Source organism: Lissotriton helveticus, chromosome 4_1 (genome assembly GCF_964261635.1).
Source record: "Lissotriton helveticus chromosome 4_1, aLisHel1.1, whole genome shotgun sequence".
NCBI classification, from domain to species: domain Eukaryota; kingdom Metazoa; phylum Chordata; class Amphibia; order Caudata; family Salamandridae; genus Lissotriton; species Lissotriton helveticus.
In genome coordinates this window covers 1235481021-1235499084 of record NC_136063.1, presented here as the reverse complement: position 1 = coordinate 1235499084, position 18064 = coordinate 1235481021, and positions in this window count along the sequence as shown.

The following is an 18064-nucleotide window of genomic DNA, read 5'->3' as shown; positions in this document are numbered from 1 at the left end:
TTATGTGTAATAAGGTAACAAAATGTATGTTTTACTAACATTTATTCTGTTTAGGCAAAGTTCCCGAAGCTTGCCTATGTGTATTTCTAATGAATTTAATCCGTGTCCTCTAATATGGCCGCCGCTTGTATTTTAGTTACTGCGCATGCGTCAGCCACACTCACGTGTCCTGACGCGTCTGCAGAAGTGGAGGGAAAGTTATGCGCATGCGTAATTCATAGCTGTGCTTATCATGTGGTACTGCTCGTGCCACTGCTCTTGTGCCCGTATCAATGTAGCTAACATTTAGATGCAATAAGTTTATTTCTTGATGATGAGTTAAAAGTACAAACCCTGTGATGTGTTTTCATAATGACATTATTATGTATTAATTTGTTTTCGCTTACTTTTCATGTACCGCGGGGAATGGGGGTCCAAACTGATTGGGAGCCATATTGACGGTCTCTTCTGCGCATGACCAGGGAGCATTGAAAAGTGGCCACTTTGGACAGTGGAACTCAGCCAGCTGGCAGCCACAGTCAAGATGCGCCTGGGAAAGCCACCTCTGCGCTACGAGAACGGCGAATGTTGCTCCTCATGTGTTACAATGTTAATATTCTGCACAGTTCTCATGAGAACCCCAAACCTGCTAGGCGGTACCCAAATATGTTAATGAAGGCTTCAAATCGTGTATTGTGATTGGTGTGTTACCCAAATCCTACCTTAGGACCAATCGAAATTGAGGGATTCTGACACTTTGCAACATTGGGGGGTGGTACACTGTCCCCAAACTGTATATCTACCCTGGGTTCACCTAGTGAACCGTCCGACTTGTCTGGTTTAGCTGACCTGTCACTGACCCAACGCACTCAATAGGTGACTGAAGATACAGAGCGCTGCGGAGCACTCTGTCCGAATTTGACCATAGACTGAGGTTCTACTGAACCTTAAAGTGCTGGCAAGGCACTTAGCTGGGAGTTCGCTGACCCAATCGGGGTCTTGATCGATAGCTGCAGAGCGGGTGGAGCGCAGGCGTTGCTTCTGAACTGTGGGTTCCGGTCCTGTCCTGAAGAGGGTCCTGTCCTGAGGGTTTGCTGTCCTGTCCTGAGGGTCCTGTCCTGATTCCTATTCCGAGGGTATCCTGTCCTGTCCTGGGTGTCCATTCTGCACCTGCTGTCCTTTGAGGGGTATCCTTCCTTGAGGGTTTCCTGTCCTTAACTGACCCGTGGCCAGGGTTTGGTTTCCACACCTTTCTAGGTAAATATTGCTCTGAACCTCTTGAAATTCTTGCACCTTCTGAATTTCTAACTTTTGCTTTAATAAAGTTCATCATTGCATATGTTATATTTTCCATGCCTTTCCGCAACCATTGAAAGCTAAATACATATTTTTCCGTGAGGTTTTTGTTCTTATGTCTTCTCACTGGTTAGAAATTATATTTTGCATAGCAGTGTGTCATTTCCTGATATGGTCTAGAACTTCGTTGCCTAGATTGTTCAAAGGCCCCTTCACCTTAAGTGAAGCGTGTTATTCATTATAAGCTCTCCTATAGTCACTCACACTTAGGCTATCCCTGTTTAGATAATACTGACTTGCATAGTATCTTTTCTCGTTACATTTTATTAGTACTTTGATGATTACTCTGTCATTATTTCTTTATGCATATGTGATTTACGTTATCTTGGTTATTGATTGCCTTGTTTTATTGTACCTCATGCAAGAAAATAATGAACTTTAGATAAACATTTTAAAACTTCCAGTTGTCCGTGGTCATTTAAACAGTATTTGAATGTTATTGGTTGGGTTTGTATTTGCTGCCTTTCCTTTACAGCTAGCTCCCTGATTCATTGTGGTCATTAGGCACCCGCATCGGTGGATGGTAAGTCGGGTGCACCGAAAATTGGTAGCAGGGAACACACACACACCAACTTGGTAGAGCTCGTGAAGTCACCTGATCGATGTATATGGTGATTTGAAAAGTATATGGGCCCTGAAGCCGGAAACGGCGAAAACTATTGGTCGGGTGGCCTCGCGCGCTCTATCATTATAACGTGTGCCATTACAACTACATTTTTACAAAGCAAAATCCATTACAACGCATTCCCCAAAGTAACACCCGGGCGGAGTTAGAATAGTAATTTAAGTTGTAATGAATTATTGGTTGTAATGTTTTGCTTTATAAAAAAAAGCATTGTAATGGCGTTGTAAGTGCGTGCATCCAATTCAAATCAAACCATAATTTGGGAAGGTGTTGGACATTAAAGGGTCGACAATTACTTTTCCCAATCCAATCTAATCATATTGGAAAGGTTTTAGACGGTTAAGCGTTTACATTTACTATTCCCATTCCAATCTAACAATATTGGGGAAGGTGTTGGAAAGTAAATGGTTACAATTACTATTCCCACTCCAGCCTAACCATATCGGAGGATGGGGTTGGCCACTACAGGGAGACATTTAATAGTCTCACTCCAGTCTAACCATACTGGGGAAGGTTCTGTATACCAAATGGGTGCTCTTTTCTTGTCCCACTGCTGTCTAAACATATTTGGGAAAGTGTTGGACACTGAGAGGATTACATTTCCTATTCCATTCCAATCTAACCACATTGGTGGACGTTTTCGGACAGAAAAGAGAAGACATTTACTATTTACATTCCAATTGAACCACACTGGGAATGGTGTTGACAGTGAAGGATGCCATTTGCTATACCAACTCCAGCATAACCATCATTTGGGGAAGGTGTTGGACTCTAAAGGGGTTAAAATAACTGACACTCCTGTTTAAAAAACTTGAATAAGAAGTTGGACTGTAAAGAGCTATCATTAGCTATGTACACTTCAATCGGTAAACTCTTAAAGTACACAAATGGAAAATAAATAGTCTATGTACACCATAAATACTCCATTCTTAAAAACAATTTCTTAACTATAAAACACAATAAGAAACACACTATCCAACACTACAGACCAAAACATCCATATATGAACATCAAAATATTTTAAAAATTTGATTACATTTACTATGCAATATTTAAAATATGATTACCATTCCTAAACTTTATACCTTAAAAAACGAAATGAAATAAATAATCCTAAATAAAAACATATATTAAAAATAGATTTTTAACCAATTTTTCATTGTAAACATTCAAATATATATTTTTATAGTTACCTTTTATAACTAAATAATAAATGTAAAACAAAATTGAATCATTTTGAAAACATATTTCTGAAAATATTTACATTTTTAAAAATTCATGTAATGGGGGCGTGGCTTCGACTCCGACGGAGATGGCCGCCTGAGCCAGGAGCTCCAGTGCACCGGGACGGGTTTCTGGACGCGAGTGCCTGCTTTTGTGTCCTTCTGCCAGACAGCCGCTGTTTCCTGGTGTGGGAACATGACGTGCACCCTGTGAGCGTTTGTGTCCCCTGCGGCGACCTCAAATTAGCCCTCTTTATGCCACCAACGTGATCTCCTCAGAGCGCCTGCCATTTTGCACGCTGCGATGCGCTGATGCTCATTAAGGATTATTCACACTCTGGAGCTGTCTTACGAGATTTCTTCTCACACCGGGGGCTTTTTTCCTCAAAACAATGCATACTTGCTTTACTTGGTGGCATGTTGTTATGGGTACTTTTTCATTTTCAACTTCAAAGTCCCATTTAACACAGCTATACTTTTAAGGTGTAGTTTGGGTGAAGGTCTTTTTTGAAGTACACAAAACACAATTTTTAAGGAGTTCTCTCTTGGATATCTCTACATTAATGCATGATACAATTCGGCTTTTCTTCAATACAAACCAGGATGTGTCAGTCTCTCGACATTCAAACAGCACCACAGATGGAGATGCTTACTCTATGATGACAGCAGCTTTTCCCTCAGAGGAAATAATTCTCCAACCACGTCACATAGCTGGTCATCATTAATTTGTATTTGCACTTCACATTTATTACTTTCACAATGATACCTCTCCTGGTGAAGTATCTTAAAAGCATTTTCACTTGAAATCATTGCTTTTAACTGAATTTGAAGCTTTTTGATCTCTCAAGTGCCTGTTTTTGTTTGCCTTCTGTGAGGATTGCTGCCTACAATTGCCTTTAGACTCATTTACTGCTTTTTACATACGGCTTACTTATCATCTATATATGGGAACGCTGTGTAAACCACAATTTGTATTTTTACCTAAACTTCATCCTACTTTGCCAATACTAACCTCTTCTTCAGCAAATATTGCACTTCATAACAAAGAAGAGATGGCGGGCATTTCATCTAACCGCTCTACTTCATCACAATCGAATGTCGCAAAATCCTCACCACCTTTATCGTCATCCAAGCATCTGAAGCAAGACCCTCCATCTCCTGACAAACCATCGCCTTCTTCTATATCTATGAAAATATTACTGGACAAAATTCGAGCTCTCCGTCCTTTTGTAGAGGAAACCAACAGTAAAATGTAACTCTTGGAGGAGAAGTGGTCTATAATGGAGAACAGAGTATCCTCAGTAGAGCAATAGAGCAGCAACTCAACATAGTGCATGATACATCTCAGAGACTCTCTTCCTTAGAGCAAGAGGTTTGTGACCTGCGGCTACATAAAGAGGATTTGTAAAACAGAAATAGAAGGAACAATCTACGTATTTACGGTCTTCCTGAAACCTTTGAGGGTGAAGATCCTGTTGCTTTCTTTTCCTCCTTCTTACCGAAGCTCCTGGATATGCCTCCCTCCACATCTCTCAACATTCAGAGAGCACATAGACTAGGCCAATGTCTCTCCAACTATATGACTCCCAGAAAATCGAGAGGAGTCATTATTCTCTTTTTGGAGTTTACCGACTTGCTTTCAGTTCTTTCGGCAGATAGAGCCAAATGAGAGCTTTCTTGGCTTGGCCAGGGGGTATTCATTTCTCAAGACGTATCCAATGCCACTTCATCAAGAAGATAGGAATTCCTTAATCTTCGAGCCCTCTGCGATCCCTTGGTGCTCATTATGATCTTTTCCACCCATGCATTTTCAAGGTAACATACCAAAATCAGACTCAGACTTTCCAAGACCCAGCAGATCTTGAGGAATTCATCCACTCTCATACTGCAATTGTGATGGATACAGCTGGTCCTTCCAATGGTTGATTTTCTGACAATCTTCCTTTTCTAACTCATTGACCATTCCACATTATGGCATAGTTTTGTTTTCAATTTTCCTTATTATTGTTCTTAGACTTGTTTATTATGCAGCTTGTTTCTTCTCTCTGAAAATGTATTGAAGCTAAATGATATTAGGTGTTTATATTTCTATCATATGTCTATCTCTTCATATCATCTCAATGTTAATTATTTCTTTTCTACTCCATATAGGTTTATTTGTCTCCAAAACCCGTAAGGTCCCTAACTTTTTTCTCCGGATGTTTTTGGTTTAGGTGATTCGTATTGTCATGTGACGTTCTCGCCCTGACGTTTCTTCCTTTGATCCCCATAGGTATGTCTTATCAGTCATCATGTTTGGATTTGTACTGTCTCTTCAATTTCTTCCTTTGTCTTTCCCTTTCCCTCCTCTTTCCTTTCCTTCTCACTCTTTTACAATCATACTATTCTCCTATTTGCTGTCCCATCTGACTGTTTCCCTTTTATCCTTTCCTTGTTTTTCTTTTCTTACTGGTATCTGCTTCCTTCTCTTCTATCATCTGCTGATTCCATTTCTCTGCCTCATTTCTTCATTGGTTTTTCCTCTTTATCTATATACTATTGCATACTTGGTTTTGTATAAGTCTTTTAAATTTTTTATGTTTTTACATTCAGAGTTATTTCCTGGAATGTAAAGGGTTGTATCAATCCAGAGAATCCTGTCTCACCCAGCTTCGTATAATCCTGATATAGTTCTCTTGCAAGAAACGCATCTTACAGAAACTGAATCACTTAAATTAAACAGAAGCTGTGTACGGTCTTATTCTCTCCATCTACCAATGAAAAATGGTGTTATCATTCTATGTCATAAAAAATTGAATTGTAAACTTTTATCACAAGAAAATGACGCGGAAGGTAGATGGGTACTAGCAAAGTTATCAATTAATTCTGTTCCTTTAACTGTTTTCAATATTTATAGTCCTACACAGCCTGACTGCACTTTTTGGCCTTTGTTTTCACAGACACAACTTATGGACTCTTGGAGGCTTTCTCACCCTGACACTCTTGTTTATTCTTTCTTCTCTCCTACTAATGCTTCTCTCTCTCGCCTAGACTATATCTTTATTTCTTAATCCCTGTGTCAAATGTTACTGTCTTCCTCTATTGAACCCATAGTTATCTCTGATCATGCCCCTTGACTTCCTCCCTGTCCAAAATCCTCTTGATGGCGTTTTAATAATTCCCTACTTACCGACCCTCTTTTCTCCTCCTCCTTTCGCTCTTTTACTAAGGAATTCTTCAAGTTCAATTGCTACTCTGATTCCTCCCCCTCCCGTATCATATGGGATTCCTTTAAGGCTACGGCAAGAGGATTCATCATAGATTTTGTCTTCAAGAAGAGGAAAAGTTTTCTTCAAAAGCAGAAATCCACTTTAGCACATATTAAGCATTTGGAGCATGAATTTTATACTTCCTCAAGAAACTCTATTTCACCTGAGTTAATACGAGCTAAGATAGAGTTCAACAAATCTCCTACTGACAATGTGTCATCAGTACTCCTCCGCAGTAGCGCTCATTAGTATGGTGGTCGCAACAAGGCAGGGAAACCGTTAGCAAATTATCTCAAATCCCGTAAAGAACGTACACTTATAGACTCTATTTACTCCTCTAATAATTCCCTTCTGTATAAAGATCAGGAAATACTTGATGAATTTATACTATTTTACCAAAATCTCTATACACCAGAATCTCCCCCTTCCTCTACTCTCATTCAGACTTATCTAGATAAACTCCCCACTCCTTCTACTTCTCAACTCAATCTTCTTGATCTTGATAAAGATCTTTCACTTAAGGAACTTTCCACCGCTTTAAGTATCCTTACTAAAGGGAAATCGCCTGGTCCATATGGATTTTATGTTGAATTTTATTTACATTTCTCCGATCAACTGCTACCCAAACTTTTAACGCTCTTTCATTCATTTTATTCAACTGATAAGAAAGAAGGCACCTTTCAGGAATCCACTATTTTCCTCATTCTTAAAGATGGCCGTGATTCTCAATTCTGTAAAAATTACAGCCCAATCTCCCTTGTTAATGTGGACGATAAGTTATTTGCTATGATGCTTGTGTTACGTTTAGATCCCCTCATGCCCCATCTGATTGGTAAAGAGCAATGTGGTTTTGTTAAAGGATTAACTTCCGACAACTCTTCTCTTTTTCTCAATGTCTTAAATAAAGCTTCCTCCCTTTCCTCTTCTTTGGCCGCTACCTCAGTCGACACAAAGAAACATTTTGATAGAGTTAATTGGTCTTTTTTGTTTGAATCCTTACACTGGCATGGTTTTGGTCCTAAATTCACATCACTCATTTCCTTACTATAGTCTGCTCCGAAAATATCGGTCTTAATTAATGGTCGTGTCTCTTCCTATTTTTCTCTTCCATGTGGTGTTCAACAAGGCTGAACTTTTTCTCCTTTTCTTTTCATCTTAGCCCTTGGACCCTTTTTGCCTTCTATTCGTAACAATGATTCTATTTCCGGTTTTCCTTATGGTGATCATCAGCTGATTATCTCTGCCTATGCAGAAGATATTCTTTTATTTATTTCCTCTCCCTAAACCTCTATTCCCCCTTTAATGTCTGAATTTGAATCCTTTTCACAGTTTATGGTTATAAAATGAACTCAGACAAGACTGAAATTCTTCCTCTTACAAAATATTGTCCTCCCCACTCCTTCTCTTCCACTGGATTTGCGTGAAATAGTAAAAAAATTAAATACCAAGGCATTTGGTTTTCCAATTCCATTGCCTCTTCCATCAAATTAGATATATCTGCATCCTTATCTCGTATTGAGAAACTAACAACTTTTTGGAACCCTTTTTTTCTTTCTTGGTGGGGTCGTTTAGATTCGATTAAAATGTGGATTGCTCTGATTTTAATGTATATCCTCTCCATGCTTCCTGTTCACACTCCTGCTCTCTATTTCGAAGGAATTGACTCATGCCTTTCTAGATTTTTCTGGAAGAATAAAAAAATCCAGAATTGCTTTATCCTCTCTTTGCAAGCCAAAATCTAATGGCGGTGTGAACTTCCCGAACTTTCGTCTTTATTATAAATCCTTCTCCCTTCGCCAAGCCTCAAAATGGCTTATATCGGACTCCTCCCCTTTACTCAACTTTGGCTCCTCATTGATCAAATCTAATTATTACCCCATTCTTTCAATGAAGTTATTCACTTTTCAACCAAAACCTCTCAAACCTCTCTTCCCCTATTTAGACATACTTGTTCCTTATTGAAACCTTTGGTCCGCCCTATTGTCATTTCTCATGAATCTTTCTTAGAATCTCCTTTTTGGCATAATTTGCTTATCCTCTTAAATAATAGACCCATTTTTTGGAAGGCATGGAGGTTAAAATGTATTATACAGGTTAATCATCTTTTTGATGGGGCCTCTCCTTGTTCCTTTCCCCAATTTCCATCCTTATTACATTGCCCTCGCTCCTTTCTTCAACAGTTCACTACACTTCTGGCAATTATCACTGACACGTACTATTCTCTTTCCTCCTCACCATCATCTGATACGCAAAACTCTCTCCTTAAAATACTCCGTACTTTACCCAAAGCCTCTCTCATATACAAATTATTTTTAGCCCCCAATCCAAATCGCATTAAATCTAAACTGGAACTCTCTTGGGAATTGGATCTAGGATACGAATGGTCTATAGCCTTTTGGGACAAACTCTGGATCAGTTCCTTAAAATGTTATCGTTCTGCCTCTCTTACCCAATCTATGTTTTTTCTTTACCACAGACTTTATCTTTACCCTTTTTCTTTAGCTCGTTTCTCTTCTTCTACTGACTTTAACTGTTGGACTTGTGGCTCTCCACATGCTGACCTCCTTCACCTTCTCTTCCTCTTGCCCTTCGGTCTCTGACTTTTGGGAAAAAGTCTGGTCCTACAGCTCTCGTATGTTCACTATCTCCATACCTTATTCTATTCCACTCCTCTTTGCTGGTAGTCTTTCTGACACTATAGAGCTTACCCCACATACTCATGGTCTTTTTGATCTCATGCTTGCTCTGGCTTTTTAGCATATCTCTACCAACTGGAAATCCCTCACAAAATTGTCCATTCAACATTGGTGGAACATTCTCTGTCAATTCCACAGACTGGATGTTGCTTTCGCCTCCTTGTGTAAGCCAATATTTAATAGAGATTTCTTCTGGTCGCCTCTCACCACCTATTTGGACTGAAAGGTACTAAACAATGTTTCCCACTTAACCTCTGAGAATTTTAAACCTCCTTGAAAGATATTATCTCTGTTTCTTCATATTTACCCTGTTAAATTGTGATACATTTTAACTCTACAAACCATTTTTGCCTATGTACGATATGTAATCTAGTATGCCTTCTTCTTCCTTATTTTTCTATTTCATAATGTTAGTATTCCCTACCCTCCTCCTCCCCCCTCCCACTGCTTCCCCTTCCCTTTCTTCTTTTTCTTTCCTATATATGTAAATCCTGAAAAATGCTTTTATATTTCTTTTACTGATATCAGCGTATTCATTTACCTTCTCTGTAGTTGTTTCTTCTATATATTACTGGTATGTGTGTACTCTATTAACTACTAATAAAGCTTTTCAAATACAAAAAAAAATCATCTACAAAAATCGAAATATTTTACTTTAAAAAAATATTGTTTTAAATATTGATATTTTGAAAGTTTTTGTAATACATCTTTTTAAAAACATGAGTATAATTTTTAAGTCACTGATACATATTTATATCATTTCATGTATTTGTTTAGAAATATTAAATAAGATTATATTTCAGAACATTTATATATTTTGAAACTTCTGTAAAATACTATGTTCTAGTTTTATTACTGTAATAAAATATGTGTTTATTTTTTAAATTATTTTAATATTTGTTATTGTTTATAAGACATTATTTTGCCCTTAATACCCATTAACATATATGTTTATTAATGTTTTAGGAACCATTACATCACCAAAACACATCATAAAATTATAATATATTAATTTGGATTTCATCACATTTTGTACCATAAATGTTACTATCAAATATATACTTTTTGAAAACCTCTTCTTCCTTCTCCCCCAAAAACCCCAAATCGCGCTGCTAAAAAAGTATAAAATCATTATTTATATGCATGAAAACAAGTAAAATTATAAATTTCATAATACCTAAATTATATTACTAAAATCATACATAAAAAACCATTCACAAATAAACAAACTACAATAAATTACATATATTAACATTTGCGAACGATAATGAATATAACATTTTCCACATCAATATTTTGACAAAAATATTAAAAACCATTATACTTTTACCATCGGTATTCCTGTAGTATTCCTGTAGACGATATTTCCGTAACTTTTATATTCTTGACACAATATTTTTGTATTATAATATTTTTTCAGCTATTTTGTCTAAATACCTACAAAAGTTCCTCATGAATTGGCATTGACTCGTAGGAGCACAAAAGCATGAAACATGTTGGCTCCATTTTAAGAACCAAAGGACCATTGTTCCCCTTATGTCTGTTTTTGATATTGGCATGCATTTCCTGTGAATAATAAATAATGAACGTTATTAACCCATAGCCAATGTTAATCCTCGCTACCAATATCTACCACATCCCTCTGATAGTTTGGCATAGAGCAATACTCAGCTGTCTAATTTCTGAACAGTTGATGTAGAAAGATCACCAGCAGAGAGCACCTCTGAAGGAGGCTGTAGGGAATTACTGTGCCTGCCCAGTGAGGAGTGGGGCCTGATGATGAAGCATGGCACTTTGGAGGGTGAGGGCCTGGGCATTGTTAAAAGAAGGCCTCCAGTGTCAGACCTGTAGCACCAACAACAGTGACATGTTGATATAACTACTGAACAGCTCACTCACATAAATAATGTAGCAAAGGAAGGGGGGATGGGGAAGCTGGGATTTTAATCTAGATTTTCTTATCCATCTCTAGAATCCCAAACCCGGTCGACAGAACTTTTTCCCTGTTCTAGAGGTATAAAGAAAGATTTTACATTGATAACTTTAAACCACTTCCAAATAAATCCAAATGAACTCAAATGACCACTGAAAACTTTAAAGATTTATTACAAAGCCAAAAATAGTTGAACATACAAACATCTCAATAAAAGGTTAAGAAAATAAACTGGCACTAATACAAACATAATTCTACACAAGATCCTTAAGCGACTCAGGACAAAAAGCAAAGTTAACTCGAGTAACATCAAGCAACCGAGAACAGTCCTAGCATGAATTCGGGACTGCATTTACAAAAGGAAAGGAAATGGTTAGTCTGTCCCTACTCTACCTTAAAGTGGCATCCCTACATAACATTCCCATCAGGCAAGAGTAAGGTGTCAACAGTGAGAACTTTCAAAGAGGTACCGTCACTTCTGGCTAAGCAGATAATCTACCATTGAGCTTGTTCTAATATGCTCCTTCTATACCTCACTCTACCTAAGTTCCCAAGACGCTCACTCTACAGCTTACTACATCCTGCTCTGTCAACCCCCTCCCAGAATCTGCTCTCCACCCTCGGGTGCTGTCCCTAATACAAAATCCCAAAATCAATCAACACGCCCAGAGGTACGCCCCTCTGGAAGGTGAAGATCTTCGGAGTTTTCTAGCATGGCACCTTTCCATCCAGCGTCCGTTGGTGTGTCCTTGAGTCTCAGACACCTTCTCGCTAAATGTTGCACTCCCAAATTCCTTGGCAGCTTTTCCTCCATCCGCGCCTTCTATCCTAACTCCTAAACAATGGACTCTTCTACCTAACGAGCCTTGTGGCCTTGCACCAGCAGGCTGAAATACATGGGAACATTTCTGCATCCATTCGAAGCTACAATTTTATATCTTACTGAGGACAGATTTCCCCAAGGAGAAAATCATTTCTTCTCGACTAAGGCTAACAAAAGAAAATATAGTTAGGCCTATACGGCTTCAGCATGTCTCAGGCCTCTGCACTTTTAAATGCATTTCTAACACAGCACAACATTGCATTCTACTATTATAACACGATATTTCGACTTTCAATGTGAGCACCAGCTTCCATTTTAAAAGCCTGTATTAATTCATTTAACATTAAACACATATTTCAAAGCATTTCATTTGCAATACGACATTTCTCATGCGGTTACATTTCTGCATTAGGCAACACTGCATTTTGATTAAGCCCATTAGTCTCTGATTAACACATATTGCATGCTGTTTCTCAGCCTAATATTACATATCTATACTACATTAATAGGTCCTCTAAATATGCGGGTGCTGACTACTTGGGACTATAATGCACCCCTACAAATTTTGAAATAACATGGCGCTCTCTCAGGGATGCGTGCTAGACTGGCCAATGCCCCTCACACCCTGTACTTTCTACACTCCCACGCGTGCTCTCCGTTCTGCTGATCTCTATCTCGCCCGCACCATTAGGGTGCGTAGGAGTAGAGCTTGGGGTCGCTCTTTCAAGTGCATGGCTCCGACACTCTGGAATTCCATCCCCCTGGAAGCACGAAATACCATGAACCATCTGCTCTTCCTAAAACTAATCAAAACTTGGCTGTTTTCCTCCTTTTAGGGCCTCCCTCTCGGACATTGCCCACTTTCTTCTCTCTCTATTATGTGCCTGCCATGCCCTACTGTTGGTCGGTTTGCGAGCGCTTGGACGCCCCATTGCTGGGGTAGCCACGCGCTATATAAACATATTTAACACAACATAACATAACATAACCCCCATATCATTTTTGGATTCCTTGTGCCCTAACAGTGTGTGACTACAAAGACTGTCTATGACTAGACTCTTATAGTACCAATGATATACCACTAAAAAGTAGGTAAAATGTTATATACCTGGCATTGTTGCACATTCCCTAGTAATAAAGTATGTTTTGCATGACTCGAGCATGACAAACATACTGAGAAAGTCACTAATGAGCAATTTATACTAGATTTAGACTACTAGCCATTCATGAGTTAAAGAAAGTAAGGGTCTGATTATGAGTTTGGCGAACTTGGACTGGGCTACCACACCAGTGCTCGCTCTAAGCACATCAAACCAATAGCCAATCTACCAGCCAAATTATGAGTTGTAATCCTTGCGGGTGGTCCTTCAGCAGCGGTACCAAATTGGTGCCTTGCTAAGGCTCAGAGGAGAGCCTTAGAAAGGCACTGCTGTAGTAGCACCGCTGGCCATTCCTGCACAGACATAAAAGAACAATGTTGTGCATTTCTGTCTGTGCAGAAGCGAGGCTGCAAAAATACAGGGGGGCACACCATGTTCCCCCCTGCATGCACCCCCATGCAGAGCCAACAGTGGTCCTGTAGGGCCCTTCTAGTTCCCTCAATGCCAACCTTTTCATGGCTGGATCACCGTCATGAAAAGGGTCACAGTGAGGAAATTGTAAAATCCTTTGTAAAATGCTTGGCAGTGCTGCAGTGGCACCGCCAGCATATTGCAGCCACACACCATTGTTATTGTTATTGTTAATTTAGTCTTATTAGGCGCACACATACCCAAGGGTTTCCCGCATATTAAACATCCATGTTTTTAAACCCTTATGAAAGTTCTCGAACCTGGTTTCAGTCCAAAGTATCATCGGAAGGGAGTTCCACAACAGTGGGCCAAGATAAGAAAACGACCGGCCACCCATGCGGGACAGCCTGATCCTCGGCACCGTGAAATTAGCCTTTGAGGCTGAATGTAAAGTATGTGATGGAAGGTAAAGGTGAACTAAAGCATTCAGATATTGAGGTGCTTTGCCACTTTTTATTCTGAACATATAGCTCAAGGCTTTGAACTTTAATTGGCTCTGAACCCGGAGCCAATGCAGGTCAAGAAGATCGCCTGAAACGGAAGCTGTTTTGGGAATGTTGCAAAGCAGCCTGGCCGCCGCATTTTGGACCAGTTCCAGCTTACGTACTACATCCTTATTGGCTCCAAGATACAGAATTTTGCCATAATCCAGCCTAGATGTAATAAGGGCATGGACCACAGTACATTGTGTAGAAGATGGCATCATCCAGAAGATTTATCTGTGCTATTTAAGGATGGTAAAAAAAGTGGAAGACACTTTCACCACTTGCTGCCTTATTGAATGTTGTTCATCATTTATGACCCCTAAATTCCAAACCTGCTGACTGGGTAGAGGTAGGACACCCATCTCAGATGGCCAATGTCGGGGGCACTATAAATCCACCATTGCGCCACCACCACAGGATCAGGGATCCTGTGTTCAGCGGCCCCACTGCCGGGGTTGTAATACAGCGGGCGGACCGCCAGTCTGGCAGTCCAGAGACCGCCACCATGGGTTTGTGTAACTCGGCCATAAGGGCCTGATTATGATGGTGGACGGACTCCAGTCAGTCTGCCATTGTCTCGGGTGGGGGACCACTTGCCTAAAAGGCAGCAGTCCCACAGGGCAAGTGCAAACTCCACCCTGGTGGTCCCACTTGCCATACTTTGCATTGCTGCGGGTTCTGCTGGCTGCAGCATCTGCCCCGATGTAAAAAAGGTACAAAAGGGGGTGGTGATGGACGGAGCATCTGAACCAATCAAACACTCACACCCAGTCAAAAGATCTGGGTTTGATCCATCACCGTTCTTTAGCCCACTCTAGCAGGGTATGCTCAGACGTGAGTCCCTTGCTCACTTTGCCACTGGATTCAAGCAAGCCAGGCTGAAGACGGCTGGAATGCCAGAAACCGGTCCTCGGAAGCTTGTTTCCGGTCCAGGGAAGGCATGGTTTGGCAGTTCGGGCTGGACTGTTCCCATGAGGCACAGGGTCAGACTGATTTGCATATAGCCATGTCTGAACTGGGGTGGCAGAGTGGGCTAAAGAATGGTGATGGATCAAACACAGATCTTTTGACTGGGTGTGAGTGTTTGATTGGTTCAGATGCTCCGTCCATCACCACCCCCTTTTGTACCCCGATGTAAAAAAGGCACTGCTTACATTTCCCAACTCAACCTGGCAGGCACCATGCAGTGCCTGCCACATGGTGCAGGGCAAAGTAGGGGGACACCTCCCCAAAAATAAAGTGCCCAGGATGAAGGGGGTATGTCCATCCAATCAAGCCTTTCCATGGCAGCTGAAGTGCCATGGACAGGCTGGCAGGGACTGACCATCATAATTCCTACGGCAGTGACTAATAGGCACCACCGCCATTTCAGGGTTTGCGAGGCCTCTGCAGCATTGGCAGGCTCAAGGGGCCCATCGGATGCGTGGCGGTTGGAGTTTCATACCACCATGGACCCGCCCACCATTATTATATGGCGGGCGGGAAATATCCTCATGATGGTGGTGAACCCGCCACCGACAGCCTTTCAGTAGCTGGTTCACCGCCATCATAATCAGCCCCTAAGTCTTTAGCTAACAGTGATTGTTGTGTTAAGTCTTTGTTATCACATTATGAATGGAGTTTGAGTTTGCAGTGTTTCACAGTGTGGACACATTTTTTTAGAATTTGCTATTCTATTACTTAATGAATTTCTTTTTCTCAATATGATTTTCCTTTATCCACAGATACGCAACCTGAAAATACTTGTTCGGTGTCTGTATGCATGAATACATGTATGCAATATGTTTAAAATGGATACAATAAAAGTAATATTTCTGATTAAAAAAACTCTACAGAGATCTCATTTTATTCTGACAAAAGCATGCTGACCCCTACAGGCATAACGAATAGGGCTGAAACATGTACATTAACAGAGGCATTTTAAAAAACACAAAAATTAAAGTATCAGAAATAGGGCATTTTGTAAGGCAATTTTAACCACTGAGAGGCCTTTTAACGAGCACAGTTGTGTCGCTCTTGCACCTCGCAACCTGGTGCATGTGCAACGCAACACAAAAAGGAGATTTATCAATCAATCAATCATATAATTTGTAAACGCGCACTGCTCACCCATGAGGGTCTCAAGGCGCTGGAGTAGGGAATGCTGCTACTGCTCGAAAAGCCAGGTCTTGAGGAGCTTTCTGAATGTTAGCAGGTCTTGGGTCTGCCGTAGGTGGATTGGGAGGGTATTCCAGGTCTTGACAGCGAGGTGGGAGAGCAATCTGCCACCGGAGGTTGCTCCCAGAAGCGGGGGATTGTGGCGAGGGTGAGGTTAGCGGAGCGGAGCTGGCGGGTGGGGGTGTAGATGCTGAGTTGTCTGTTGAGGTACGTTGTTCCGGTGTTGTGGAGTACCTTGTGTGTGTGGGTGAGGAGCTTGAAGGTTATCCTCTTGTTGACCGGGAGCCAGTGCAGGTCTCTCAGGTGGAGTGTGATGTGGCTGCGGCGAGGGATGTCGAGGATCAGGCGTGCAGATGCGTTCTGGATGCGTTGGAGCAGTCTCAGGAGTTTGGCAGAGGCTCCTGCATAGAGGGCGTTTCCTTAGTCCAACCTGCTGCGGAGCATGCAGAGGGTGTTGAGCAGGAGGAGTAGATGGCGTTGACCTGTTTAGTCATGGAGAGGGTGGAGTCAAGGATAACCCCTAGGGTGCATGCATGGTCGGTAGGTGTTGGGGTGGTTCCAAGTGCGGACAGCCACCAGGAGTCGTCCCAGGCCAAAGGGGTGGATCCGAGGATGAGGACCTCCGTCTTGTCCGGGTTCAGCTTCAGTCAGCTGTTCCTCGTCCATTCAGCGATGGCCCTCATTCCTTCGTGAAGGTTGGTTTTGGCGGTGTGGGGGTCCTTGGTGAGGGAGAGGATCAGCTGGGTGTCATGGGCATAGGAGATGATGTTGAGGTCGTGCCGATGGGCGTTGGGGCCAGCGGTGCCATGTAGATGTTAAACAGAGTTGGGCTGAGGGATGAGACGTGTGTTATGCCGCAGATGATCTCGGTGGCTTCGGAGCAGAAGGGGGGAAGGCGGACGCTTTGTTTTCAACCGGAGATGAAGGAGGTGGTCAAGTCCAGGGCCTTCTCTTGGATCTCGGCATTGTGGAGGCGTGTTCGTAGTGTGTGGTGGCAGACCACGTTGAAGGTGGCTGACAGGTCCAGGAGAATGAGGGCCGCCGTTTCTCCGTTGTCCAGCAGGGACTTGATGTCATCGGTGGTGGCGACGAGGGCAGTCTTGTGCTGTGGTTGCTGCGGAACCCGGACTGGGAAGGGTCCAGGATGTTGTTCTCCTTGAGGTAGCAGGTTAGTTGTTCGTTGACAGTCTTCTCGATGACCTTTGCCGGCCGGGAAAGGAAGCAGGGATATGGGCCAGAAGTTCTTGAGGTCCTTGGGGTCCGCCTTGGGTTTCTTGAGTAAGGCGTTGATCTTGGCATGCTTCCAGCTCTCCGGGAAGGTTGCTGTCTCAAAGGAGGTGTTGATGACTTTCTGGTGATGGGGTGCAATGGCTGTGCTGGCGTTGTTGAAGATGTGGTGTGGGCATGGGTCTGACGGAGATCCGGAGTGGATGGTGTTCATGATCTTGATGGTGTGGTCGTCGTTGATGTTGGTCCAGGAGAGCAGGCGGTTGGTGCAGATGGTGGTCGTGGGGGAGGAGGTCTCAGTGGTTGTCAGGGCGGTCATGGCGTTGAAGCTGTCGTGGATGTCTGCGATCTTGCAGTGGAAGAACGTGGCCAGCGAGTCGCACAGGTCTTGCGAAGGTGGGATGTCGTTGGTGTTGGAGCTGGTGTTGTTGAATTCCTTCACAATGTTGAAGAGCTCTTTGCTGTTTTGCACGTTGTTGTCTAGGCGGTCTTTGAAGGAGGCCCTTTTGGCGGATCTGATGTGGTGATGGTGTCTGAGGGTGGCGTTCTTGTGGGCTGCGTGGCTGTCTGGTGCTCGTTCATGGAGGCAGTTGGTGGGGTCGGCGGGTGGGCTCTGGGCAAGTGTGGTGGTTAGCAGGTCTTCTGTGACTTTGCTCCAGCAGCGGCGAGGCATCTGTTGGGTGCGGTGGTGCGCGGTGGGTTTCTTGAAGGTGAAGTGGATGCAGTGATGGTCATCCGGTG